General features: G+C 45.6%; 1 protein-coding gene across 1 annotated transcript in view; it reads left to right on the top strand.

Annotated features, from left to right (window-relative positions):
- The first annotated feature begins 260 nt into the window (after positions 1-260).
- ZMIZ2 (zinc finger MIZ-type containing 2) overlaps positions 261-27,424 on the top strand; it is a 360,252-nt gene continuing 333,088 nt past the window's right edge. The window contains exon 1 of the mRNA XM_078666775.1: positions 261-328. The gene's annotated coding sequence lies outside the window, so the exon portion shown is untranslated. The remainder of the gene's footprint in view (positions 329-27,424) is intronic.

Raw genomic sequence — 27,424 nt, forward strand, 5'->3', positions numbered from 1 at the left:
CCCTCCATTCCTATACATACTACACCATCACAAGATGGCCGCCAGTTACAGACCTCCTTAGTGATCAACCGCCCCGTAGGATTCACCACTTAATATTTTTTAACTCATTTCTTGCACATCATCTAATGCACGTCACGCTTTTAATCCGGCAACATTAGAATAATTAACAATTTCACGAAGATTTTAACGCCACGTGACAATACTTCCGGGTTATCGTCTTAGAAACTCATAACAATCTTTCAAGCGCATGCGCCGCGTTTTTTCGTCTGAACACAGCACCGAACATTTACATCGCGAGCAGAGATTGGAACAACTTTCATGAATACCGGTAAGCAGGTTGCTCGTACAAATTAGAACCCTAGACACACGCTCAATACCGTGGAGTAACGCGTAGCATATACCATCTTTAACTTGCGCACACTGATTTTTACGACCTGAGTACCACGTAGTAGGAGCACCACCCAACCATCATCGAACTATGGTCCCGCCGTAAGGCCAATAATTTTGCAATAAACATTCTCCCATTTAGAGTCTCGCTACGCTATGATAAGAGACCACATAATAATATACACGAATAGTAAGTATATACGATGATCCACGGGCACGATATACGCAGTGAGAGCGTTTAACATACGCAGTCTCAACATAACATACACGTAGCCATGATATCACACTCCTGACAAATATTCACGATTAGGTCACTTATGCTTTTTATCACGAGCAACGCGTTCTATTACCATTAATTAATTAGATGCCAGTCCGCTTCCCTATCTTTGACATATTTTTTCACTTTCATTCCTTCCATAGATTACATGTATTTCCCCTGATGAAGTGCGGTTCGCACGAAATGCATAGGGTATTTGAAAGATACTCGTGATTATTGACTTGGATTACCAATGAACAGTTTTGGAAATGATTGATTTACCATGATAAATTGAAGATTAAGCTGTGATGTAACAGCGTGAAAATTTGAACACCTGTGAAATATGAATAAACCAAACTGATATTCAATCTTCACTGGATACACCGTTGTTTACTTTGAATTAGGAAGTAGATGAAGATTTCTTTATCTCCCAAATGAGTGCAGTTGGGATCACTGTCAAGCTTGACAGCATACAAACAGGACACAATAGGGGGGTAACCACCCCAGGGAAGGGACCCATTGGTCCCTACCTCTTACATACCTGTAACACCCCTAAATCTAGTATTTAGGGGGGACCCCTGAACCTTGCTTCCTCAGACAAGAACCTGCAAGAAGAAAAGAAGGACCGAACAACCGTGCCGAAGATAACAAGAGGAGGAAGCCCACTTACTTAGCCCCAGCCCTACCGGCCTGTACACACCTCAAACCTGCTCCAGCGAAATCCTGGTATGTCCTGCAGCCAGCAACCTCGAGAAGCCCGGAGGACCTGCCGGCCTTCAATCCCAAAGACTCTGACTCCTGTGAACACTGGATTTGTTCAAACACCAGACTCCAGCTCCGCAAGGATCCGCAAATTTGCACCATTTTGCACCCGACGCCCACAGCCCTAGTTCGAGTGGCCCAACACCTAGAGGAGGTCTCCCTGGCAATTCTGACCCGAGATCCGGCGACCCCTGACCTGCCTCAAGCCTCCAGCCGAAGCCTGCAGCCTTAAACCGGAAGGTCCCCCCAACCGCAACCAGGAGCTCGTAAGAAGATCTGACCCTAAAAGGCACCCCGACGCCCCAAGGCCTTGGGTGGCCCAACCACGGTGCCTAACCAACCCCCAAGATCCGAACTTACCTCTCCAAGTGGTGGTTACACCCAGAAGACCTTCTTCCCCGAGCCTGCAGTGCTTTTGCAAACCGGACACTCCCCATTGAAAGCTACAGGGCTTCCGAAGCCAAAACAGCACTCTGCATCCGGCGCTCCAGTGCCGCTGAGGGTGTAACTTTTGTGCTGGCCTAAACCCCCATTTACCCTGAACTTAAGTCCAGGAGGTTTGCTCCCACAACCCAGTGGCCTGCTCGTCAGCAGCCACCAACCAGAGGCCCCCTTTCCCCCATTGGATAACATTGGGCCTCAGCACTCTGCAATTGGACGCTCTAGTGCCGCTGAGGGTGTAACAAGAGTGCACCCTTGACCCTGGGGGAAACCTGAGTCTAACCCCAGACCACCAACTCCCACAACAAAGTACTTACCTTTAAACCGATAACACTTTTTCCTCCATAGGATAACATTGACTGTTTTTCTATGAAAAGTTTCTAAATGTGGAGTTGAAAAACCTAAAGAATTTCTTTAAAATTGTACTAACTAACAAAAACGATTTTACTTACCTGTTTACAGGAAATGTCCCAGTGAAGTATCCGGGTATACTACACTGTGTAACAAAAGTAATCTCAAAAGTAACTTACCGGTAACTTTACTAAAAATCCTTTACAAAGTAAATGTACTGTAGTCTGAAAAGCATTGCATTATCAGTAACACTACTGTAATCAAATCAAAGTACATTTGCAATTGCAATCCAAACTGTGTTACAACTGTATATTTACTACAAAGTATTTATCACTTACCTGAGCCAGGCTTGCTTGGTTCTAGGAAATAAAATAACTAAAAGAATATTTTTATACAAAAACAATTGGTCTGAAGTTCAGTATTTGAGTGTGTGAATTAATTTGCTGACTGAGTGTGTACCACAAATGCTTAACACTCTCCTCTGATAAAGCCTTACTGCTTGACCACACTACCACAAATAGAGAATGAGGTGCTATCTACTGTACCTCTACCTACCTTTTGGGTGCCACTGGACTCTGTGTACACCATACCTCACTTTGGTATAGTATATACAGAGCCAGCTTCCTACACCTACGCCCATATGTGATTTTTGTTTTTCCCTGATTGGCACATTAATTTCTGAGTGTGGATTCTCCCCCTCCGCCCCCAGTTTAGTTAACATACATTTCCGTGCACTAGTATTGTATCGGTTCTCCTTGGACAGCGTGCAGGTCTGAGCTAGTTCTACCGTTTGAAGTTGAGATGTGTTTTATCTTTTTATTGCAACAGCAGCCTTATGCCTTCGCTGATCTGTTGCAGTAGTCTGCATTTTTATTAAACACTGTCCTACACACCTCTGCAATCCCTGCTATGACATTACTCAATATGTATTCAGCAACGGTTTGGATAAATGTATGTTATGTCTGCAGATTGCATACTATTCTGTATATGTATAAATATAAAAATGCTTAATAAAAAGATTTGAAAAAAATAACCATGCAAATATTGGTGCTTTCCGTACCAAAATGTGTACATTTCAGTATTTACCAAGCCCTTTTCCCCCTGTTAAATGATGGTAGGTTTTACCTGTCGGAATTTATCTGGTATATGTATTTTATCGCACTCCGTAAATTCCCAAGAAACTCAGAAACACTTGCAATTGCAACCCCTGCACAGTTTGCGCACTGGAGTTTTATTTTGTACATAAAACCTGTCTACTGTTGGGCATATCATTGAACTCTACATGGTTTTTTGCTCTTCTACAGAATAATCCAAAAGCTGAAAGGGAAGTTGGAGGGGGATTGTAGTTTCACAAGGGAAGATAGTGGGTGGAAGCGTGCTTGTCTGTTTTCCAAGATGCTTTCTTATGAACTCATGTTTCAGGATAATTTAATTTTAATGTCTTTACAGTCCTACTTTGAACCACACCTGATGTAAAAAAATCAAAATAATACAGTGAGTGTTCGTCAAGGTTTAGAGATCGCCACAACATCTTCTAACTCACATGGCAGGAATGACTCAGAATTAAGTGCTTCTGGAAGGTGAAGGTAAAATTCCTGGCCGAGTCAGCGGGATAGAGTCCATTAGGTTGTACTTTTTGGTAATATTTCTTGCATAAAAAAATAAACCTTCTGCCACGGGTCTCGATTTATGTATGGTTCATGTAGCTATGCACTGGCCAGCGGTGGGCCCTCCTAAGAAAAAGTCATGTGAATTGAGGTTCTGAGAAGGTGCACAATCGTCAGAGAAACCTATAAGAGGTTGTGAAAGTGACAGAAGGTTGACGAACGAAACAGTTTTTTCAGACCCATTTCTTGAGGAACTGGATTATCACCCAGATATGATGCCCCCTTACATTAACCTAAATTTGTCTCGGTTGCTGGACCTGGTCCTGTGAGACTGCAGTGTGTTTCCCAACCATTTGTTGTGCTATGATGTTCATGACATTCGTTTAAAATGTATAATTTAATTGATTATGGTGATCTTCACTGGAGCGTGCCCATAAAATTGGATTTAATCGGAGGACTTTCGAAAATAACAATGTTTATGATATAATGATGCCACATAATATATTCAAAAACATACTGATTTAATACAATATTACAAACACTAATTTCGTCAGAGATATGTCTGCCCCCGGTACGTGGTTTATAATTAGGGCTACCGGTTTTATTGTCATTTTTTTTAACATGTCCGTCTGTATTGATTTAAATTTATTTTTTGGCCTTTTTATGTGTATTTATCCATATTTATTTAGTGTTTTGCGTAAAAATTAAGTTGTAAAACTGTACATTTCCATATTTATTTAACTGATCTATGTGCATTCATACTTTAATGTCTGTTGTGTTTTAGCTATTTAAGCTGCCAAATATTAATTACATAAAAATACATCCACTGGTAAACATTAGCATTATAGCACAAATGTATGTTGACATATGCCTTTATTTAAAGAAATTTCATCCTGTTTTTTTCATTTCCCATGCTGTCCAGCTGTTCACCTGTTGGGCTATAATTCATGAGAGACAGCACGAAGAGTCACTTAAAGAAGCACCATTTTCTGTATTTATCCACCTTAAAAAATAAATGCAGACAGAAAGCACATTGTTTTCTGTCTGTATTTATCTGTAAAAATAAGTAAAATAAAAAACAGGGAGCCTTACTTATAATTATATTACAAATAGGCATTGTAATGATATGAAGGGTAAAGAATGGATAGGATATATTTTGGGGTTTTTGGCCACTGTTGTTAGTCTTACAAAATGGCAATAGAATTTCAAAAACAAGAGACATCTTCACATCAAATTTGTGGCACATAGAACAATGACTTTTTTTGCGGAGAGTCTTGTTGGAGATCCATTCTTGGTCTCGCATTACTGTCAGGATGAGCTATTGGTGTTACAAATAATATTACAGTGCCAATAGCTCGACCTTTAGTAATGCAAGACCTATTGCATTGTAAATACTTACCTATCAACCTTTTACCGGTCTGTTGTCGAGGTCATGTTGTGGACAATACCAATACCTAATGTGCATTGGGTCAGCCCATTGCTTGCCATTGGTAGATTTTTCTTGTGACTCACATTCGCTTGCATCCTATTAGACAATTTTAATTCCTCTTATGTTTGTTACTCCCCTGGAGTGTAGGTTCTTTAATATCCCTTTGTATTACTTGTATCCTTCCAGTAATCCATACCACAGAACTCCTTTCTAGGTTTAGATTGTCAGCGCAGTTATCACCTTACCTCATATGATCAACAGAAAAGGAGCTTTCAGAAGCACTACTAAGATAGTGACCTTGGTTCGTCCCATATGTTTGTTCTCGTGAGTGCAGTATTTGATTAGGCACACATGCTTGCATTGCAGTTTTTGCTTTGTTGGAAAGCATATGCTCAGTACAGCAGGACTAAGCTGGTTATAATGGCAAACCAATGGTCAAGGCTATAGGTGTGATCTGCTTTTTGTGAAAAGTTACAATAAAGGTAGTAGGCCTGTCATATTAATTATAAGAAGCATGTGCCAAAGTAAATAGGTCTTTAAACATTGTTAGCATTGTGTATTAAAAGTTCCAGAGAGGCAGTTCGTCACCTGGAATTTCACAGATTGCTGTAGTAGGCAAGGGTTTTGGTGTTAGTTAACCCTGTCAAATCATGGGGATAAGAGACTCGCACTGGTATATGCCATAGGTTTGATCTATTTATTACGAGAAGTTGTGACAAAGGCAGTAGGTCTGGTTTATTTATTGAGAAAAACATTTGTTATAGCTAATAAGCCTTTAAAGTTGGATTGTAATCATGCTGTTTTACAGAATGAAGACTGGTATTTTCTATGAAATCTCAAAAATGACCGTAGTGGGCAATGGTGTTGGTGTAGGTCCTGACTTCTGACAAAACGAAGGAGTAAGTTGTTTTCACACTGATAATCCTTACTAGGCCCTCTTTTTTGGGGGGAGGTGGGGGTTTATATTATTTTGTCAACTGTAAATGTGGTCATATTTGTAATTTTAGAACTGGAATGCACTATGTTTGGCAGTTTATGTTCATTTTAGTAGATCTGTGTTGCCTATATGGTCAAGCTGATGGTAAAGGCTGTGGACCTTATTGATTCATTGGGGAAAGAATGATCAAATTCCATATGATTGATCTGTTTCTTATGAAAAGTTATAGAAAAGGCAGTAGGACTGACTTGCTTATTGTGAAACATGTGTTTAAAAGATAATAGTGGTGGAATGATATTACACTGGGCTAAAGCCGGGAGGCAGTATTTTGTTACATGGAATCTTACAGATTACAGTAGTTAGTGTTTGGTTTTGGTGATCCACTTAATCAAACTGTCCTTAAAGAGGGACTTTGTACTTTTTTGATAACTGTTATTTTGTACAAATTGTTAAGTTTACTACACTATACCTGGTGGTTGCCTTGTGGAAAAACATAATGTTCATAGGCTTGATTAGTTCACTGGGACAGTTATTTCAGATGCCATAGATTTGGTCTGTTTATTAAGTTATGACAAAGGTAGTAGGTCGGATTTATTTACTATGATAAGTATATGTCAAAGCCTGCAGACGGTTATGTTGTTACATGAAATCTCACAAATTACCTTTGTAGACTAGCATATTGGTGTTGACAGGCCTTATTCAACACCAACACCAATAGGCAACTAGAGCAAGCCAGGAACCGGCCAAAGAAATTGTTTGAACTCCTCAAGCTTCAACCAAACAGTCAATCCAACCCTCCCTCAATGGAATTCTGTTTGCAGCCTAATTGTGAGAAACTTGCTGCCTTCCTCCAGGACAAGACAACAAAGATCGAACTGGAACTACAGAAAGCTTTGGAGAACCTTCCTGTCTCCTATCTGACCTCTGGGTCGGGGATGCCGCCTCCCATTCTGGTCCCCCCCAAACAATGAATCTTGGAGCACATTCCAAACCTTGGACTAAAGCACCATTCGCAAAACTCTGGCCATTCTGAAACCATCCAATCATTTCATACCATCGAATCTCTTCATTGAGATTAGACAATCCATACTCCCTCTTAGGACAAAGATAATGAACGCCTCTCTACTTCAAGGTATCATTTTGGATTGCCTTAAATCGGGCCAGGTCACCCCATCCTTAAAAAGCTGACAACAGACCATACTAACCGTCACAATTTTCACTCAATTTCCAACATTCCTACTCTGTGTAAGCTCCAAGAGAAATGCGTACACATACAGCTATGTAGCCACATTGAACAATTTTACTTGCTGGACCAATTCTAGTTGGGCTTCCGTCAGTGTCATAGCACGGAATCCGCTCTTACCCACATTGTTGATGATGCTCTACGTGTGCTAGACCTAAATGTATCATGCCTTTTGATCCTCCTTGACCTAGCGACAGCTTTTGATATGGTTAAACATGATACCCTTATTGAGCTACTGAAGCACAGGTTGGGGCTATCGGGGACTGTGCTAAACTGGTTCTCCTCATTCCTTCACCTTGAGTCTTTGTGTTAAAGAACAGAAAGACTCAGGGTGAATCAGGCGTTGTGCTCCGCTCACTCTGGGGGTGCCACAGGGGTCCACGCTTGTGCCCACCCTCTTCATCTTGTTCATGGAGCCTCTAACAGAAATCCTGAAACTGTCCAACATCCATTATCACATGTATACTGATGACACTCAACTGTACTTGAAAGTCTACTCCCCTTAGGACATTAGGTCCCTCATCTCAACTCTTCAGGAAACACAAAGCTGGTTGACTCTTAATCACTTGAAACTAAACACTCTCAAAACAGAATTTCTCCTTATCGCCCCAGCCAAACACTCTCCAGACATTGAAGAATGGATGCATCAACTCACAGCTCTCAACTGCACTCGAAACACCATTGATTCCGCGAGCTCTCTGGGAATAATGCTAGCTAAGTATCTGAACATGCAAAAGTACATTTGTGCTCTCACCAAAGGTGCAAGCTTCCAACTTGGAGTCCTAAGGAAAATAAAACCAATCCTACCCCACAACGACTTCAAGACTGCGGTGCAAACACTCAGGATCTCTAAACTGAATTATGGTAGCGCACCCCTCTGTGGTTTTCCTAGATCGAAGACTTTGCCACTTAGGGCCTCTCAACTGCGCTGCAAGGCTCATTACAGGCTCCAAACGCTATCATCACATCACACCTGAGTGGAAATCACTAAAATGGCTCCCGTATGTAGCAAGGATACATCTAAAAATTGCATGCATGACCCATAAAGCTTTACACATCAACACCCCAATATATCTAGCGCAAAAACTTGAGCTCTCTGGGACTCTAGATCCTCTAGCACTTTACTGTCAAGCCACTGAAATTCCATAAAAAAGAAAACCTACAATCAAGCTTTCTGGGGTATTGCACCAAGAATTTGGAACTCCTTACCACCTGAAATAAGACGTAACAATGTTACGCCTTCCTTCAAAAGGGAAGTCAAAGAGTTACAGATGAAGACATTTCTGGGCTAGATCCCAGTTACCTTAGGACACGCTAGTTTACAATTGTTCTTTATAGATTTGTTATGTTTGTTATGATCTGTTATGTTTGTTTCTTGTTCTAGTTGTGATATGGTTTCCACTGCTAGTACCTTCTTATCTGCCAATATGTAAAGCTCTATGATACCCATATGTGGTCTTGTTCGCGCTATATAAAACGTTTTATATATTAAGGCCGCCATGATAAACTGTAGGTCTATGGTCAAGCACTCTCTCGATATTCAGCAATCCCTGATGGAAAATAATTGGGATCTTTTGTTTTTAACTGAAACTTGGCTGAATGAGGAAAGTAATCCCGCGATTACCTTGGCGATTCCGGACGGATTTAGTATAATTTGCGCTAATCGCCAAAGCGGGAGAAGGGGAGGTGGAGTGGCAATTATTTACAAAAATAAGTGGACTATCTCCTCCCCACACTTTGATCCTATCGATAATATAGAGGGGCTCCCCTTTAGTATTAACCTCTCAGCGTCTGTCTCCTTTTCAGGCCTATTGATATATCGCCCGCCCAATTCCAGCCCTATTCACCTTCGGGCATTATTGGAATACATCACTCACGCTTGTACCCGCCATGCCAACTATACTGTCCTGGGAGATTGTAATCTGCACCTAAAAGACCCTGCCTGCTCTTTGAGCTTGAATTTTCTATCTACCCTCTCGGCCTGCGACATGTATCAGCTAGTGGCCCTCCCCACTCACAAAGCTGGGCACACACTTGATCTAATCTGTTCCAACCTTACTGCTATGGAAATTGAAGACCCTATTCCGGTCACATGGTCAGACCATTTTCTAATTCCCTTTACCACTTCCCTGACCCGCCTGGACAGACCCCCATCCGTCCCCAGAGATTTTGGCAGAAATTGGAGTAAAATTACTTCAACCACGCTTGACGCCTACCTTAAAGAGAGCTGCCCCCGTCCGGCCACCGATTTAGATACTTGTATCTCCAATTTTAATGAATGGATTTTCCAGGCCATCGACTCCCTGGCACCTCTAAGGCCGATAAAAACCTTCAGATCCTCCCCTGCGGCCCCCTGGTTCTCGGAGGAATTGCGCCACTTGAAATCTGCTTGCAAGGTGCTGGAGAGGCGGTGGAGACAGGATTATTCCAGTGACAGTAAAACCAACTATCGTCTAGCACTTAAGGAGTATAGAAAGCAGATTATAAAACATAAAAGAACTTTCCTAGCCGAGAAGTTTGATAGAGCTAGTAACGCCCCCAGAGAAATCTTCTCGATTGTTAGATCATTCACGGATCCTCAAGCTCTTATTCGAAAGCAGCCAGCTTCTCAAGAACTATGTTCCCAACTTTCTGAGTTCTTTGAGGACAAGATTGCACAGATCCATGCCTCCTTTCCGATCAATGGGGAAACTGATTTGCCCACGGCTAAGGCCGTGTCCCACTTCACTAGCCCCACTCTCATAGAATTTACAGAAATTCCTATTGAGACTTCCTACCTAGAGCTACTCAGATGTAGGTCAGGCAGTCCTGAGGACCCATGGCCCGCTAAATACTATAAATCGCTGGCTGCCTTTCTCAACCCCTATCTTAACTCCATCTGGAATTCCTCTTTAAGTTCGGGGATTTACCCGGAGGCCTGGAAATATGCGTATCTGGTCCCTATCCTAAAAAAGGCTAATGCGGATCCAGAGAACCCGGCTAATTATAGACTGATATCCCTCCTCCCTACCCCGGCTAAGATTCTAGAAAGGCTAGCCCACCAGCAAATTGCTTGCTACATTGAGAACAACGGACTGTATCATGATTCCCAACATGGCTTCCGTAAGGGCTACAGTACGGAGTCGGCCCTCATTGAGATGGCAGATTCAGTGCGTTGGACCTTAGACCGGGGATCGAGGGCGGTGTTGGTGCTGCTGGATTTATCAGCAGCATTCAACACTGTCCCTCATTCTCTACTACTGAATAGATTGAGGGAGATTGGAATTCAGGGCAAGGTCCTTAAGTGGATCGACTCGTTTCTCTCCAATCGGTCCCAACAGGTCCAAACCCCCCCGTTCACCTCTACTCCTAGACCACTGAAATGGGGTGTCCCTCAGGGCTCCTCTCTTAGCCCTCTTTTGTTTAATGTGTATTTTTCCCCTTTGGCCAAACTGATTTCTTGCACAGGTATTAAAACTACGTCCTACGCGGACGATATCCAGCTTCTTTTTACCTTTAATGAACCGTCTCTTAATGCCTTTGAACCACTCAAAACTTGTCTGAGAGACATTGCTACATGGATGGACCTCAATTCTTTACAACTCAATGCTGGTAAAACTGAGGTGCTCTTTTTTAATCAGCCATCCCCTCTTGGCTCGAATTTATGGTGGCCGGAAGATTTGAGCCAAGCCCCCACGCTGAAGGATTCCGTTAGAAACCTAGGCGTGCGCTGAGATGAAAAACTATCCTTTGACAATCAGGTCCATGCAGTCTCAGCCGCCTGTTTTTCTAAGATAAGAACTCTAAACAAATTAATAAATTTCCTCCCATGTGCCAACAGAAAAACCATTGTCCATGCCCTCATCATTTCTCATCTCGATTATGCCAACGGATTGTATTTGGTTCTGACCAAAGGCCTCTGCCAGAAACTTCAATTGGTACAAAATGCCGCCGCACGGCTAATTGGAGGCCTTTCCCGTAGGCAGCATATCACCCCTTATCTGAGGGAATTGCACTGGCTACCCATGAGCAAACGAATTGAGTTCAAGGCCTTGACACTGGCCTATCGTTCCACCGAGGGCCTTGGATCTGCCCACTTACGCTCTACTCTCCGGCCCTACTGCAACTCGAGAGCCCTTCGATCTAACACCAAACTCCTGCTGGCCACTCCCAGATTCAAAAAAGCGCGAGCGGGGGGCAGAACCTTCGAGCTGGGAGCCGCTCAAAGATGGAATAAACTGCCCCTTGATCTGCGTAAGAGTACCTTCGAACGCGAATTCCGTAAATCCTTAAAGACTTTCCTTTTCTGACAGTAAATTCCTGTTCTCAGAGTCTGTTTCTCATTCCTTTCAGTGCCGGGACACCACGTTGGGGTAGCTGCGCGCTTTATAAATGACACAATAATAATAATAATAATAATAATAATAATAATAATTTAAATAAATAAAATAAAATAAATTATGCTGGTGTTTCTTGCGACTCAGTACCTCCTGGCAGGTTTATGTCGCTATTTTGTTGATCTTCTTCGACTGACTTTCTATTGGGTTTCTCTCATCCTCTAGTTCTTGCAGTACTTGACACTTGTTACTGAAGGTGACTGGGTATTTACTCAGTTTCTGTGCATCTTTGAGGCAGGAGGTGTTATATCGCTGGCATTGGTTTGTCAGTTCCATCCATACTTTCTTCAGCTTTAGCCTGGCTACAACAAGGTGATGGCCTGACGCCATGTCCGCTCCTCTCATCATTCTAACATCCTGCAGGGACATCAGAAACTTCTTGGCAATGCAGACATGGTTGATCTGATTCTCTGTTTAATAGTCTGGTGACACCCACGTTGCCTTGTGTATTCTTTTGTTTGGGAATACACTACCACCTATCAACAGACAGTTCAGGGCACAGAGATCTGTGAGCTTTTCACTATTCTCATTCATGTCGCCAAGGCCATGGTTGCACATGACTTCTTCGTATCCAGCGTTGTTGCTTCCAATCTTGGCATTGAGGTCTCCCATCAGTATGGTGATGTCTCTCTCAAGACATTTCTCCAGGATGGACTGGAGGCTGTTGTAAACTTGTTCTTTTTCCTCATCTTTCTTGTCATTTGTAGGTACGCAGCACTGGATAACATTCATGTAGATCCTCTTTTTCTTTGTGTGGAAGGTTGCTGTAATGATTCTGGGACCGTGGGCTTACCATCCAATCAGTGTTCTGTTGGCTGCTGGTGTTAGTATCAGTGCTGCTCCCTCAGTATGTCGAGCGTTCTCTTCTTCGTGTCCAGAATACAGTAGCATTCCTCCTGGAACCAGGCTTTTCTGTCCAGACAGTGTCCATCTTGTCTCGCTGATGTCAAGAAGGGTAAGGTTGTATTTTTTCATCTCCGCTGCCACTTTCGATGTCTTGCCTGTCACGTACATGGTCCTCACATTCCATGTCCTCAAGGTGATGGTCTTAGTCGAACGCAGGTGGTACAGCTTTGTGGCTTCCAGGGATCTCTGGCTTTCACCTCATAGTTCTCTGTGAAAGAGATTCCTCTCTCCCCAAGGCAGGGATGTCTTTTGGTTGATGTTTCTGTAGCTATGACTTTTTTACATGGTGGGGTAGCTAGCCCCACACATAACCCTCCTCCTTTGCAGCTGGGCTTGGGACCAGCATTGTGGAGACTCTCCGCAAAATCCAAGAGAGAAAGAAAAAGAAAGCTGCAGTCAACACCAGCCAAACAACTGCAGAAAAGCAGAAAAAGTGAAAGCTCAAGGTGAATACAGCAAAATAAACAAGGATGCAAAGAGAAGCTTAAGAGTAGAGAAGCGAAGCTTCATCGATGGTCTTGCACAGAAGCCCTGGAAACTTGAAAGAACTCTATGACATAACAAGGAAACTTTCCGTCAGATACAGCAAACCAGAACGACCTGCTAAAGACTAAGCTGGTTAGACAATCATGAGTAACAATGGCCAACAGCGAAGATGGGTGGAGCACTGTGAAGAACTGCTGAACCCGCCTGTGCTGCAGTTTCCACCAGACATTCATCGACCTGACAAGTTCTTGCCAATCAACTGCAGCAGACCAACGAAGGAAGAAATACGGCAATCCATCAAAAATCTGAGAAATGGGAAGGCAGCAGGACCTGACAACATTGCTGCAGAGGAACTACAGGTAGACATTGAAGTATCAATAGACATGCTAAATGGCGTGTTTGGAAAGATCTGGGAAGAGGAAAAGGTGCCATCAGACTAGAAGAAAGGATATCTCATCAAGATCACCAAGAAAGGTGACCTGAGTAACTGCGCAAACTACAGAAGGATACTTCTTCTATCAGCCCCAAGCAAAGTGTTCAACAGAGTCATCCTGAACAGAATGAAGGAACAAGCCGATGCTCGGTTGCGAGACCAGTAAGCTGGATTCCACAAAAATAGATCCTGCACAGACCAGACTGCAAAACTGCCCATCATCATTGAGCAGTCTTTTGAGTAGAACAACCCCCTCTATTTCGAGTTCATCAACAATGAGAAGGCATTCGACAGCATGGACAGACAGACTCTTCAGAAACTCCTCTGGCTAACTACGGTGTGCCAGATAAACTCCTAAGAATCATCAGGACCTCTTACGAGACAATGAACTGCAAGATAGTCCATGCAGGACAACTCACAGAAGCCTTCCATTAAGGATTGGAGTCCGCCAGGGTTGTTTGCTCTCTCCTTTTTTCTTCCTTCTGGCCTTAGACTGGATTATAAAGACATCCACAGCAAGGAGAAAAAAAGGGATCCAGTGGACAGCTGGGATACAGCTCGACGACCTGGAGTTTGCAGACGACCTGGCCCTACCCTCCCATACAAATCTGCAGATGCAAGAGAAGACCGATAATGTGGCAGCGATGTCAGCACAACTTGGCCCCAACATCCACAGGGGAAAAACCACGTTTCTGAAGGCTAACACGGCCAGCACAACTGCAGTCACTCTTACAGGCGATGCACTGGAAGAGGTTGAGGCTCTCACCTACCTGGGCAGTGTCTTAGACAAGCAGGGTGGCAAAGATGAGAACATTAAGAATCGGCAAAGCAAGAACTGCCTTCAGTCTGCTAAAGAAGATCTGGAGCTCCAAGGACCTAATGCTGCAAACCAAGATCAGCCTTTTTAACACCAGAGTAAATTGGCCCTTCTGTATGGAGCAGGAACTTGGAAGACAACAGTGACCACCACCAACAAAGTCCAGACCTTCATCAACAACTGTCTAAGGAGAATCCTCACAATCTGCTAGCCTAACACCATCAGCAACAACACCTTATGGCAGCAGACTTTCCAACTCCCTGCTCATGAAGAAATCATGAAAAGATACGGTCTGGATGGGTCACAACCTCCACAAGCCCGCATCAAACACCACAAGGCAAGCCCTGACCTAGAAATCTTAATGGAAAAGGAAAAGAGGAATGACAAGAAACGCCTGCCATCCAGGCCTGGAGGCTGACTGCAATGTGATGGGTTACACCTGGAGTCAAATTGAAAGAAAAGTCCAGTACAGATTTGGACGAAGAGTTCTGGTGGATGACTTATACCCCAGAAGTAAGAAGGATAATAAGGTTGGATTTGATGACTTTTCTTCTACAAGTGCATGGCAGGTACATTTGTGTGTGCATTATATCCAGTGTGGGGAACTGTGCTCACTGAGATGTGTCTGGAAGCCTTAAAGCCTTTTGCATTGGGCCATTCCAAGTGGAATTATTTTGTCATGCTCTGGTTGATGCTCTAAGCAGGCTTGATCATTTTTTCATGGGGTGAAGCCTTTATGACAATGTGGTCTCAAATCTTCCAGCATGTGCAATTATCTGCAGCTGGATCTTTGCAGCTTCTCAGAATACACAGTGTAAGACATTGAGTTATTAGTTGAGGTTGGTAAGAACCCACCTCAAGTATTAATGACAATCCTTTTTAGGGTGAACCACTAAAGTCACTAAATAAACCTGAGCTCAACCCCCTGGTAATTATGGCACAGAACAGACAGACTTAACTTAGAAGCGGACTAAAACAGCAAGAAAGTAGAAATGCAAAACAAAAGTCTCAAAACAAATTAGAAAAAATAGAGTAAGATGTAATAAAGACAATTACTCCATAATGACAAAAATCCAGTATTGGGAACCAGAGATATTCATTTTTAACATTTTAAGTAGAAATAGCACAAGAAGCACAAAGTGATAATAACAGGCAGTGTTCACAGAAGAACAGTGCTTAGGCACAATTTGATTCTGACCAGGATGGAGCGCAGGTCGGATACACTACCCAGGTTCGTCCTGGTTAAAGATATTTCCTTCTGACTTTTGTCCCTTAAGTGTCAACCCACCATAGGAGCACACTTCTAGAGCCTTCTAGAACTGCAGGGGAGGCACTTAGGGACACACAAAGCTGCAGACTGAGGCCAGAGCAGGGTTAGGTTCCACTTGCTACTCGGCAGCAGCAAGAAAAGGTCTCTTGTAGCTTGTTGTATCACTGCTGCTTTAACAGAAGGTCAGCTTTGTGACCCTTGGAGCCCACTTCTTTGTCCTGGGTGCAAGAGGGAGAGCAGGTCCAGTCTCCTAGGCTCATCTCAGGTATCAGACGTCTTCGCCCCCACACTAAACTTGGCCTCTGAGGGTTGGGTGTCTCTGTGGGGAGTGTACTCTGTTAATCCTGGTGTCCTTTCACATCATTGAAACCGATCCCAGGATGCTTGTTTCAGGTCCAGGGAAGACCTGACTTGGCAGTTCAGGCTTGACTGTTCCTATCAGTAACAGGGTCAAGACTGATTTGCATATGGCAGGGTCTGAACTGGGGTGGAAAAGTTAGCTAAAGAACGATGACGGATTCATCCCAGATCTGTGACTAGGGATGAGTACCTGAAAAGTTTTAGCGCTCCATCCATCATCTCCTTGTGTTTGCTTTGTTCACACTAAGTTGGCAGAGTATGCCCAGATGTGGGTCCCCTGCTCACTTTGCCACTGCATTCAAGCTAGCCTAGCTGATGAGGGTGTTACCCCAGCAACCAGTCCCAGGATGCTTGTTTCAGGTCCAGGGAAGACCTGACTTGGCAGTTCGGGCTAGACTGTTCCCATGAGGACAGGGACAAGACTGATTTGCATATGGCTAGGACTGAACTGGGATGACGAAGTGAGCTAAATAACGATGATAGATTAAACCCACATCTGTTACTGGGAGTTCCTAGAATGTTTCAGCGCTCTGTCCATCATTTCCTTGTGTTTGCTGTATGTCCTTCTACATCTAACACTAAAATCCAGTTTAGGAATTCCTTGTACCACTAACAAATCCTCTTCAAATTAACTTTATTTTGGTTCAGTGGACCATAAAAGTGCACAGTGCAGAAAAACATTATACATACCTAAAAAGATGCTAAAGACAGATCGCAACCAAATACCGAGACGGCGCTCTTGGAAGTCTCGGAGATCGTAAAAGAGGTGCTGGACATGGGAGGCAGGGTGATGTTAGTTATGCTAGACCTGTCGGCGGCGTTTGACACCGTCCCCCATGAGGATCTCCTCACCAGGCTCCGTGACATCGGGCTAGGGGGGACGGTGCTCAACTGGTTTTCTTCCTTTCTGCCAACCGCCGCCAGACGGTCTGGGTCCCACCCGGATCCGCCGAGATGCCGCCATTGGGAGTCGGAGTGCCTCAGGGCTCTATTTTGAGCCCCACTCTATTTAACATCCTTATGACCCCTCTGGCGACATTGGCGGAGTCCTATGGGGCCCGGATCGTCTCTTATGCTGACGACACTCAGCTCCTTTTCACCTGTCGTAAGAGCGAAGAGTTCGATGGAGAAAGGATCCGTGAGTGCCTTGGGGCTGTTTTCAGCTGGTTTTCACATAACAGCCTTAAGTGCAACTCGGACAAATCCGAAATACTATTCTTCGGATGCCCATCAGAACCAGATTGGCAAGGATGGTGGCCTGCCGACATGTTCCCTCCCACACAGTCCTCTAAGTGGGCTAAGAACCTGGGAGTTAAAATTGACAACGAGCTTTCGCTCAAATCCCAGGTTTCCACTCTTACGGGAACATGCTTTGGGATTCTCAGAATGTTGCGCAAGTTTTTTCCCCTTCTTTCGGAGCAACATCGGAGGATCACTGTTCAGGCCCTTATAGGGTCCAGATTGGACTATGCCAATGTCCTATATCTGGGCTTGCCTGAATATCTCCTCCAACGTCTGCAGGTCACCCAGAACGCTGCTGCGCGTGCCATTTTTGGCCTTCATCGCCGCACTAGCGCCTCTAATCTCCTTGTATCCCTCCACTGGCTTCCGGTGCGGAAGAGGATACTGTTTAAGGCCATGACTCTTGCCCATAAGGCCTTGCATGGCAATGGCGCCAAGTATCTCCAGAGGAGGCTGGACTTCTATCGACCTGCACGTTCCCTCAGGTCAGAAGCCTTGGCTTTGGCTCGGGTACCACGCATTAAAAAGGCTCGGCTAGGCGGCCGGTCTTTTAGCTTCCTTGCTCCTCAGCTATGGAACTCGTTACCGTTGTCCCTGCGAAACACCTCAAATCTGCTTGTCTTCAGGAAAGACTTGAAAACCTGGTTGTTTGCTGGATAATTCTTCCCCTTCTTTGGGCCCCGTTCTGTTACTGTTATGTTTCTTGCTCTTTTCCATGGTCTGGAGCTCAAAGCGCCGGGACACTCCTTTGGAGTAGCCGTTGCGCTATAAAAGTCCCATTTTAACATAACATAACATAACAATGCACAGTAAAAAATAAATAAAATCCAGTCATAGAGCAACAATTGACAAATGCTGCCCCCTATTAAGACCAAGACCAGGAGACAAAAACTTCTAAGAAAGAAACCTTATGAAAGTGCTCCTAAAGGGTCCGCTATATCACCTAAAATGTGTGTATAATTTTCTTTCCTTTATACCTTTAGTCTCTGTTTCAGGTTTTAAAAGCCATAAAATTCATCAAAGCATTAAAAGCACATAAGTCAAATATAAACACATTAGGGTCCAGATTGAATTAAGAAGTTAATTAGTTAAAAAGGAAGATCTTAAAATAGGATTGATTACTTTCTTGACGCCCTGCACATAGTATCAATATCAAGTGCCACATGAGCATAGGTCTAGTCTTTATCACCACAGAATCCCTCTATTCTGATCAATGTGAGATGTCCATCCCTTATCCTAGAAACCTTTTCCTAACACATCATATGGAAAAGAGATACCTAGATACTTTGAATACTATCACGTGGTGGAGATCGTATTTCAGTATTTTAAGGGCCTTTAGGTGGTTAGGAATTCCTAGGTTCCTGCAAATCTGTACTATCCGCTTTGTCTTACTCTTTTATATGCCGGACAAAAGAAGAACACGTGTGCTTCTGTTTCTTCTGCTGTACTACAGGAGGAAGAATTCCAATCTATGTCCCTCGACCAGGCACTAGCAAATGTGCACAGGGGGAGCGAGTCATGTCTGAGCTGCAGTTACAACTTCCTGGCTATTGCTGGCTGGATCTCGTCCAGGAAAATCTTGTATCTATAAATGTCTTTAATCTGTATAAAATTCCTAGTTAATATACCCTCTGCTGAACCCTTCATAATAGGGGAACGTCTGGAAGCCCTGTAGCAATCCACAAGTTTCTTCTTGGAAATTGCCAAGGAGGTTGTTAGATGGTCTTTACAGGACGGGGCTGGATGGGTTGGCTATGTCCTGGCTCAAGAGCTTTCTCTCGGGCCGCTCACAAAGTGTCCGGCTGGGCTCCCACCATTCCATCTCTAGGGAGCTCACCAAGGGGGTCCCACAAGGCTCATGCCTAAGCCCTACACTTTTTAATGTGTATGTGGCCCCCTTGGCTGATATTGTGAGAGAATATGGATTCACGCCAGTATCGTATGCTGACGATACTCAGCTTTTGTTCCCTTTCCAGACCCTCACACCGGCAATCAAACATGCATTTGCCGCAGGTATGAGAGCAGTGTCCGATTGGATGGCCTCCAACTGCCTACAATGCAATGTGGGCAAAACGGAGGTCATGCTCTTTGGGGAAGCCCCCCTCCTGTGGTCACCTGAATGGTGGCCATCAGCTTTAGGACCAGCTCCCTGCCCTAAACAGGTAGTGAAGAACCTAGGGGTACGACTTGACCAGACGTTGCTACTAAAGGAGCATACAAATCAAGTAACTGGGTCCTGCCTTCGGGTTATCGGACTCCTGAGGCGCGTGTTCCCATTTCTGTCCGACAGCTACAGGAAAACACTGGTCCAGACGCTTGTGGTCAGTAGGCTAGATTATTGCAACAGGCTTTTTCTATCTGCCAATGAAGAACAGCTTAGTAGATTGCAAGTAGCCCAGAATACGGCGGCCAGACTGGTCCTTAACGCTCCAGCCAGGTCTCCTTCACGCCCCCTCCTGGACAAACTTCACTGGCTGCCCATTCGTCAGCGGGTCACGTTTAAAATCTGCTGCGTAATACATAAAAGCCTGTTTGGCTCGGGTCCCAAATACTTGGCAGAAAAATTCAGCCTCTATATGCCTGGCCGTCTCCTACGCTCTAGCAACCAACTGTTGCTCCAGATCCCACATGTCAAGAGGGCAAGACAGGGTGGCCGAGCACTGTCATACAAGGGCCCCACCCTCTGGAATACACTGCCCTTCACCCTGAGGCAAAACACCAACCTCCAGGCCTTTAGGAAATCTCTAAAGACACACCTGTTTCTGACATCTTAAAATTTGCGCATCTCACGATTTTGGCTTAGACACCCTGGAAGAACATAAGCGCAGAGATACTCCTCAGGGAGTCGAGTCTTGCGCCATATAAGCACATAAATAAAATAAATAAATAGATGAGAAAACCAAGGTAGGCTCTTGGCTTCTGGTATCCCCAGATGTTCTTCTAATGCTTGTCTCAATGGGGTCACTAACAAATCAGAGACAGACTTCTGGTAAACCAGAAGTGGATACACACAAACTGTTTTCGGCATTTTATTTCTATCCTTTGAAGTGTGCCCCAAATGTAACCATGGCAGATATGTCAACCAGGCTGTGGCCCTGTAAAGTCAAAAAGAATGCTACTATGATTGGGGGCTGGCTAGCAGGATACTAAAATGGCCCTGCCCAAGTGTCGGCCAACATTTGCCTGTAACCGGGGAGGGCTCTTTCAGTTGCGCCCCAAGTGTCATATGAAAAACACCAGCAGACATTTCAAGCAGGACTTGACACTAATGTCAAAGACGATGCTCACAGACCCACCCGAGTGGTCACTCTAGGCCAGTTCTGGGGCAGCTCTCCATCCCAGTTTTGGCTGACCAGAAGGACAAACGTGGAGGCAAACTCAGGTGTGAGCTACATCTGCCTGAAACCGTGGAGGCCCTTTTGAAGTTTATTAAGGGTCTAGGCAGAGCCCAAGGTCATCCTGTCTAGGGGAGGACAACTACTACCCACACCCAAGGCCCATTATCTCAGGTCCTAAGAGCAGTTCACATCTCATCACAGGGGATCCATCATCAACCTGCCAGGTGACAGTTGAATACTTGCAGAAAAGTATCCAGAGGCTTTTGGCAGGCAAAAGACAAAAATAACACTGTTGAAATTTGGCTATTTAATCTGTAAATTTCAATCAACTGAATCTATGCAGTCTGCCGGACCACCAAGAGACCACTTAGAAGGTGATTTGAGCGCTTTACAAATATCAATAACATAACATAGCGGTTAAGCTCAACATTCTTGGTAAAAACTTTGAGTTGTGTCATGACAACGGATGCTTATATGGAAGGCTGAGGAGCACATCTCCAGAGTCTTGAGTTGAACGGAAAATGGTCAGCTGGAGAAAAGAAGTAACATAGCAACCTTCTACAGTTGAAAGCAGTAGCACTGGGGCTCAGAGCTTTTCTATCAATAGCACACAGGTCAGACGTTTTGATTTGAACAGACAATACAACCACAATGTTCTATTTAAACGAACAAGGTGGAGCAAGATCACACCCTCTATCCAGGGAAGCACTGGATATTTTGAACAGGTGCCTCCAACTCAAAATTTCTATGAAACCAGAACACGTCTGTGGTAGAAAAAACAAGTAGGCAAACTAATTAAGCAGTACCATGAAAGACTCACAAGGGGGAGTTATCCAACTCTCAACTCAATAAGATATTCAGCAAATAGAGAACACCATCTCTGGACCTGTTTGCTACTCTGGCGAACAAGAAGTGCTGACACTTCACAAGCAGATTCCTGTACAATGGATCATGGGGGAATGTGCTTCAAATATCATGGACAGGCATATTCGCATATACTTTTCTGCCAATACCATTAGTTTCAAGAGCACTGATCAAGATGAAACGAGAGCTGTGCAGGATTATTCTGAAAGCCCCAGCGTGGGCGAATAACGTCTGGATTCCGGTACTCGCGAGACATTCTCTGTTTGGGAAATAGTCCTCATCGCTTTTACCCAGAACTCCATAATTTTAGGGCATTGCCATATGGTGTGAAAGAAAGTACCTTCGTCCCCACAGTGTCGCAAGCAGTATGGGTGTGATGTGTTTCCTATCTTATGTAAGGTATATCTGGTGTAGTATGATCGGTATAGTATTTTTAGCTGCACCAGTCTGAGTCGTGACGATATACCAATCAAACGTGGGGAACTCAGCGCATCCTGCCAGTCAGTCTCGTCAAAGGCGCCCACGTCTCGGGCCCATTTTTCCCTAAGGGGTCCAGTGGAGTCCGGTAGATTATTGACCAATTTACGGTAAGTAAAGGATGTCGCTTTCTTAAACATACAGTCTGTCAACAATCTGTCCTCCAGGGGAGATGCCTCCGGGATATCTGTGCCTGGCGGTAGCGCTTTTTTCAGTGCGTGTTTTATCTGTAGACATCTAAACTTTTCAGAGGAGGCCAATTTATAGGTCCGCTGAAGGCCCTCAAACGTGATAACATCCCCTTTACTCCACATGTCCCCTACTGTAGAGATGCCTATATCATCCCACCTATCAAAGCCCCTGCTATTTCTGAGTTTACCCAGTCTCCTTATGTACCACAGAGGTGTCATTTGAGTTAGAACTCCCTGCCATCCACGTTTGGTCGGCGCTTTGTGTCATACGGAGATTGTGTGCTGCGGACCTCCCCCGTTCGTACAGGGCAGCCAGCATACCATTTGTTCCCAGTGCTGTCCTGTCCGCCCTATACGCCGGGTCTGTCTGTGGGGCGTGGATCTATTGGTTGATGACTTTCAACTGTGCCGACCAGTAGTATAACTGTATATCAGGGAGCGCAATACCACCATTGTACCATCCCCGAATTAATTTGGATTGCTCTATGCGCACCGGTTTATTTCCCCACAACAAGCTTGAGACCTGGGCTGCGATCGCCTTAAAATAGCTCACTGGGACTGTAAATGGTGTGTTTTCTAGCACATATAAAAATCTAGGGAGAGCCATCATTTTATAAAGTGCTGCCTTACCTAGTAACGTTAACGGTAGGGTTCCCCAGTGCGTTGCATCTCTTTTCAGGCGATCCAGTGGGGGTTGGAGATTGCGTCTAAAAAACTCGGCAGGGTTGGTTGATATATATATTCCCAAGTATTTAAGGAACGTGACAGAGATTTGAAGCGGGCAGTCAGAGGGGAGCTGCGGCGAAGGACCATGCAGGACCTAAAGGACTGACTTGGACCAATTTATGGTGTATCCTGACGCCCTCCCAAAGATTTCACAGATGTTAAGGAGAACTAGTATAGAGCGTTTAGGGGAGGTGAGATACAATAGGACACCATCCGCATATAGGGAGATGCGGTCTTCCCACCCTTCAGTCCATCCGGTACCTCGTAGCATAGATCCCACCTAATCCACGCCATCAGCGGCTCCAGCACCAGGGCGAAGAGTTGTGGAGACAGGGAGCATCCCTGTCTCGTACCACGCGTCAGGGGGAAATCATCTGACATGTGTCCATTAGCCACAACATGGGCCATCGGTTTGGTGTAAAGAATATGTACCCATGCACAGAATTTGGGCCCAAAACCCAGATGTTGGAGTACAGCAAACAGAAAGGGCCATTCGACCATATCGAAGGCCATCCGGGCGCCCAGAGACAAAATGACTGCAGGCCATTACCCCGTGCAGACGTCTCAAATTGAGAGCCGTATCTCTGCCAGGCATAAAGCCGGACTGGTCCGGATGGATCAGGGTCGTTAAATGTGGTGTGAACCTAGTCGCCAGTAACTTAGGAAGAATTTTTGCCTCTGCGTTAATCAGAGATATAGGGCGATACGAGTTGGCGGCGTCTGCTGGTTTGCCTGGCTTTGGTATTGCTACTATGGTAGCCATACGCTGATCTGGCGGAAGCTCTCCCACTTGCATACTTTCAGAAAACATGCGCAGCAAATGCGGGGCAGTGGTCCCCGCCGTCTTTTTGTAGAGCTCTATAGGGATCCCATTCGGCCCTACTGCTTTGCCAGATTGCCGTGATCCAATTGCTCCCTGTATTTCCTCCACTGTAAGATCCGTTTCAAGATCAAGCGCCGCCTCGGGGGTACGTTTGGGCATGGTAATGTCTTTTATGTAACTAAGAGCCTCCTCTTGTGTCATGTTTGAGGTGGATGCATATACCTTTTGGAAGTGGCGAGCTAATGTGTGTACTATCCTCTGAGGGTCCGCAGTAAGCCCATCTCCCTCCGTAGATATCTGCCCTATCCATCTGGCACCTCCCTCTCGTTTGTCGAGCCATGCCAGAAGTTTTCCCGCCTTATCGCCAGTCTCGTATACTTTGTGTTTCACTGCCGTTAACCGCTGCAGGGCTAAAACCCGATGGTGTTCTCTGTACTGTTGCTGTTTCAGGCGCAGGTCTTGGGACGTGGCGGGTGTTGGACTAGCAGCATGTTGTGTCTCCATACTGTGCAATTCTATTTCTAGGTCCTGTAGCTCGCGCTGTTTGTCCCTTTTGATGCCCCGTGATAGATGCGATGGCCTGCCCTCGTAATACCGTTTTGTATGCCTCCCATAGGGTACTAGGGGAGTCAACCGATGCAACATTCTCACTGAAGTAATGCTTAGTCGCTCTAGTAAGGGCTTTTTTGATTTTGGGGACCTGCAGGTATCAGGGATATATCGGGTATAAACGCCTTCGTGCCCTGTGGTGGTACGTGTAGTGTAAGAGTATTGGGGAATGGTCGGAGATGCCTCTAGGTTTGATCTCTACACTTTCGACATTGCTCAGGCAGTCTACGGAAGCCAAAAAAGAATCAATTCGCGTTAGGCTATTGTGTACCCCAGAGTGGAATGTGTACTGCCGCGCAGTCGGGTGGTGCCAACGCCAAACATCTGTCAGTCCGAGTGCCTCCAAAAACCCCCCCAAACGTGATGCGCCAGAGTCACCTGCCCTCACAGGAAATCGGTCAATAGTCCCGTCTACAGTGGCGTTAAGGTCTCCTCCTATCAGTAATTCACCCATCGGGAGGTCAAGTAAGAACCTACTAAGAGCCGGAAGTGTTATCAAGTGTAATGCGGGTGGAGCATATACTGAGACTATGTTAATAGACCATCCTTCCCACTGCCCAATCAGGGCTGCGAACCGACCATGGTCATCTGTTTTTGTACTATGGATTATCAGTGGAGTTTGCTTCCTCACCAGGATGCCCACCCCCCTGGACCCTGAGGAGAATTCTGATTGGACCTTCATTGCATACCCCCACCTGTCCAGTGCCCTACAGGTGGTGCCGGCGAGGTGAGTCTCCTGTAACAGTACCACCGCGGGAGAACTCCGTTTAATACACTGTAGGACCAAGCTTCTCTTAATTTTATCTCCCAGACCTCGCACATTCCAAGTGAGCAGGGAGAGAGGGACCACTTGAGTCACCGAGTCCACTCCCTGTGAGAGGCTAAGCAGAATATGTTGTGCCATCACTGATAGAATATATGTAATGCCTTTCCGAATCACTGGGGTCATAGTTATTTCCTACACTGCGCTTAGGTGATGTCCATTTGGTTACCGCACTTGAAATCAGAACAGTCAATAACCATAAACAAAAACATCTTCCCATACCTCCCACCTCCCACCCTGCCTCCCTACCAATAACTATGAAAAAACCTTCACAGCATATCTCTGCAAACATTCCAGTCCCCCCTTTCCCCCTCCCTGCCGTACGGACCCAAAACTGCCCGCCACCCCAACTCAGCAGAGTGCTTTGAACCCCATCCCCGAAACTTTACTTGCATGTGTAGGAGCGGGAAGTCCAAGGAAGTCTGCATCTTCCCCTTGTCCCAGACTCCTTACTTATGGGTTTATCTGTTGTTTTTTCTTATTGCCTAGGAGGGCCACGACCTATTTCAGACTGTGTCCTCCCTACGTGGATGCGTTTGGCCCCAGAATATCTCATTCTCCTGTTTCTTTTTGTAATTGTTCTGCGTCATCCAGCCCTTGTTCAATGTTCTCAGGATCTCCTTCTCTCCCAGTATGTATTCGTCTCCTTTGCGATCTTCCTGACCTCTCTGCCGTTCGCCATCCTTCCAGCCAGTCCCGTACTTCCTCCGGTGTTTCAAAAAACCAGGTTTTGCCATCTGCCACTACACGGAGCTTTGCCGGGAAGAGCATGAAATATGGGAGTTCTCGGGCTCTCAGTGCCTTCTTGACCTCAAAAAAACTTCTACGGAGCGCCGAAACCGCTGCCGTATAATCCGGGAAGAAAGATATAACAGAGTTCTGCACTCGGACAGGCGGTGCCACTCGTGCCGTTTGGAGGATGGCATCCCTATCTCGAAAGTTGAAGATACGGGCCAGCACTGGTCTTGGGGGGGAGCCCAGGTTTCGGTCTGCCACCCGGTACCCTATGCGCCCGTTCTACTGAAAAGAAGGCTGAGAGCCCTTTAGGTTGGAGACGTGATTTTATGAGGTCTTCGATGTATAGGTACATAGCTGGGCCCCCTTCCGACTCCGGATACGGACATCATTTCCTTCTTGCTCGTCCAGCTTTGCCGCCATACGTTTGTTATCTTCCTCAAGCTGCGTCACCTTCTTAATCAGGAGTGTAGAGTCTTTGGAGAGAGCCGTAGTCACCTGTTCTACCTCTGCGGACATTTTTTGAAAGTCTGCACGCAAAAACGTAACGTCCGTCGATATGGAGCCTACCGTGGGTGGCACATTGTGGAGGGCCGCCATGATGTCTTCTAGCGTCACCTTGGGGCCACCGTCATCTTGCTTGTCTTTGTTCACTTGCCCCTTACTTTCGGGCAATGGAGGGAAGTCCTTCGTGTAGGCAAATTTCTCCAGCTTACCCTGCTGGTTCACGCGGGACCCTTTGCCACTCATTGTCCGTACCACAGATTTGCCTTTCCACCTGCTCAAAGTATGTGGTTATTGTTCTTGGGGCCTTCAATGGCCATCAACTGGGCGGGATCGCCCCTGTCACAGGGGGTCTACACTGTGTGCACTGTTGTCTTGCGTTATATAGGCACTGCCTTAGGGGGAGGAGATAAAGGGGGGGGAGTAAATGACACCCACAGTCTCGCTCTGAAGCTGTTATTTCTTCACCATTTGCTCTTCGTGTGTGCTTAACCGGGCGTCAGTTTGCATCCATCCTAAGTTCTCCAGCCACTGTGCACACAAGTTGGGGGCTATCTACTTGGGACCTCTTGTCCACTTCAGACTGCCGCGTGCATCCCTTATATGCCCCTTACTGCTCCTGGTCAGAGTCTGCCACCTCCTCGATTAATGACTATAATTATAAATAGGGCCACCGTCCCTGTCAGTCCTGGCACGTCGATGTTCTGAATCGCCCCTCTGGATGCCTCACGTGTGAGTCCTCATTCTTATCACTGCCACTGTGGGCGCTCCTGCCTCCTCGTCCGCCCGTTTGGAAAAATGGCGGCTCCTCCCCCTCGGTGCATCCAGGCCTCCAGACCTCCCCGTGCGATAGAGGTCACAGCCCCCGGTACCTGCCGTGATCTCGTTGTATACTGCCCGCAGGCTCAGAGGCAGCAGGACGCGGTTACGCTACGTCCGCCTGCCGATCTACTGCCCGCCAGCACCTGCCTTCTCTTCACCAGGCTCCGCAGATGGGCACTCGGGCCGTTCTTCGAAATGTAGTCCCCGGC

Source organism: Lissotriton helveticus, chromosome 11, assembly GCF_964261635.1.
Source record: "Lissotriton helveticus chromosome 11, aLisHel1.1, whole genome shotgun sequence".
NCBI lineage: Eukaryota > Metazoa > Chordata > Amphibia > Caudata > Salamandridae > Lissotriton > Lissotriton helveticus.